Genomic DNA, 3,035 nt, shown 5'->3' on the forward strand with positions numbered 1-3,035 from the left:
GAACATTCAAAGACAAACATTTTGGTTTATACCCTGACATTATTTTGATATAAACCTTACATGACTTGCTACATAGCCACATTGTAAAAAGAGCAAAGAGTTACTCAACAGAGTAAACACAATCTTGTTTGTGTTTCCCGAAGAATAAAAAATATTCCATTTTCAATCATCATAGCTTTTTCAGTGTTGTTTCTCAATTTTTTTAAACAAACTTTGTTTTTATATTTTTCCACTTATCTGTATCCGCGCAAAATAAATGCAATGCAGATATCAAAGAATATTTACCACTTTAATGATACACTTACAGAATCGAAGTTCCAGCGTAGTACAGGAGGTGGGGAGGAAAAAAGGGGCCTAGCCACCTCTCCGCGCGCCCATTTATTGGCAGGCATTCGTCCTAGGCAAACCCTGTCCCCTAAAGGGGCTGTCTTAACCCTACACTTATCTGTTACTATTATTCTCAGTACAAAATCACCACTCAAAAATCTATCCCAGGCTCTCTACTCCTCCCTGTTCTAGAGACAGCCGCTTCTTTTCGTGCAGTGCCAGCCTTGTTCCAGAGACACGATGGTGAAGGTCGGAGTGAACTGATTTGGCCATATTGGACGCCTGGTTACCAGAGCTGCCTTCACTTCTGGCAAAGTGAACGTTGTTGCCATAAATGACCCTTTCATCGACCTCAACTACATGGTCTACATGTTCCAGTATGACTCCACCCATGACAAGTTCAAAGGCACAGTTAAGGCTGAGAATGGGAAGCTTGTCATCAACGGGAAGGCCATCTCCATCTTCCAGGAGCGAGATCCTGCCAACATCAAATGGGGGGATGCCGGCGCTAAGTATGTTGTGGAGTCTACCGGTGTCTTCACCACCATGGAGAAGGCTGGGGCCCACTTGAAGGGTGGGGCCAAGAGGGTCATCATCTCTGCCCCTTCTGCTGATGCCCCCATGTTTGTGATGGGTGTGAACCATGACAGGTATGACAATTCCCTCAAGATTGTCAGCAACGCTTCCTGCACCACCAACTGCTTAGCCCCCTTGGCCAAGGTCATCCATGACAACTCTGGCATCGTGGAAGGACTCATGACAACAGTCCATGCCATCACGGCCACCCAGAAGACTGTGGATGGCCCCTCTGGGAAGCTGTGGCCAGATGGCCGTGGTGCTGCCCAGAACATTATCCCTGCGTCCACTGGCGCTGCCAAGGCTGTGGGCAAAGTCATCCCAGATCTGAACGGGAAGCTCACAGGCATGGCCTTCCGCGTTCCTACCCCCAATGTGTCTGTCGTGGATCTGACATGCCGCCTGGAGAAAGCTGCCACGTATGATGGCATCAAGAAGGTGGTAAAGCAGGCATCGGAGGGCCCACTAAAGGGCATCCTGGGCTACACTGAGGACCAGGTCATCTCCTGTGACTTTAATAGTGACTCCCACTCTTCCACCTTCTATGCTGGGGCTGGCATTGCTCTCAATGATAACTTTGTAAAGCTCATTTCCTGGTACGACAATGAATTCGGCTACAGCAGCAGAGTGTTGGACCTCATGGCCTACATGGCCTCCAAGGAGTAAGAAGCCCTCCCTGGACCACCCATCCCAGCAAGGACACAGCAAGAGAGAGGTCCTCGGCTGCTGAGCAGTCCCTGTCCTAACTAACCCTTGACAGTGACATCTCCCTCACAGTTTCCATCCCAGACCCCCAGAATAGCAGGAGGGGGCTTAGGGAGCCCTACTCTCTTGAATACCATCAATAAAGTTCATTGCACCCCTCAAAAAAAAAATCTATCCCAATCCAAAAATATCTTGGAGACACACTGTTATTCAAAATCATCTATTTCTTTTAAACAAGAGTTGCGCAAAGTAAAACCAGCCTACAATTCATAACCCCAGATAACCTAGACAACAAAGAGGACTCTAAGAGAGACAAACATGGATCTATTCTAATTGGAAAGTAGAAAAAGAAAAGATTTTCTGAGTAAATTGGGAGCGTGGGGATCATGAGAGTGGGTAGAAAGGGAGGTGGGAGGAAGGGAGGGGAGCAGAGAAAAATATATAGCTCAATAAAAACAGCAAAAAAAGTGATGAATCCAAGTTACACATATAGTATGTTTGAGTAAATTCAGGTTGCCTATGTATACATTTTGAATCATTACTCCTTATGTTATACATTTCAAGTTAATTTTTCTTATTGATTTTTTCCATTTTCAATATATTTTTAATCATACCCAATGAATTTAAAATTTTTGAAGTATTTAAATTCTGCGTAATTGGTAACTTTTACATCCTGCTTTTTTTGTATGCTCCATCACTGAAAAAAGCAAATAAAGCAGAATTGTTAAGCAAGTCGAGGTTTAATAAACAGGAGGGAAGTAACTCCAGGATGACTCTTGGGAAGAAAAGACAGAGAAAGCAAAAAAGTTCATGGCAGTTCTGATGTCCAGGTTCTTAAATAGCCTATGGATATCATCTTGAATAGCCCCAGAGGAGGAGATGACTCTTAACAGCCCTTAACATTTGGAAGATTAGTTTTGTTTTACAGTTCTCTTAAGCAGAGAGAATTTAAACATTTAAACATAAATTAACCATTAACATAATGCCAGCTATCACATGACACAGACTTTTCTTCCCAGTTTGTTAGAAAGTTAAGGTAGAATAAAAAGTTAAAGGCTTCCTGAGCTAGAATGAACCCAAGTTCAAACTAGGAAACATGGGTAGATTCTGTCTCAAATTTTTACAAAGTTATTGTCAGGTCAAAAACTTGGTGTCAGTTTTCACTGCTTATATGTGTGAAGATCTGTTTCCATACCTAGGATGACAAAAGGGATGAGAAAGTGAGTCAGTAAGAAGACAATAAGTCTGAGTTTTTATATCTCTTCCATTCACATCATGCTTACATGTGTCTAGTCTCATGTGCATCCACAGCATATGACAAAAAGAAACCTTGTTGGTCTGTATTGTAAAATGTTTGTTTCTAGAAAATTGATTTTCCATTTTATAATACTAAGAACATGATACTAAAATTAGAGTTTTCATTTAAC

At 42.5% G+C, this 3,035-nt stretch overlaps 1 pseudogene; it reads left to right on the forward strand.

Moving 5' to 3' along the window:
* Positions 1-567: 567 nt before the first annotated feature.
* LOC121437053 lies at positions 568-1,569 on the forward strand (annotated as a pseudogene).
* The last annotated feature ends 1,466 nt before the right edge of the window (positions 1,570-3,035 follow it).

Source organism: Microtus oregoni, unplaced genomic scaffold, assembly GCF_018167655.1.
Source record: "Microtus oregoni isolate MIOR12 unplaced genomic scaffold, Mior012 000002F_ref0000024, whole genome shotgun sequence".
Taxonomy (NCBI): Eukaryota; Metazoa; Chordata; class Mammalia; order Rodentia; family Cricetidae; genus Microtus; species Microtus oregoni.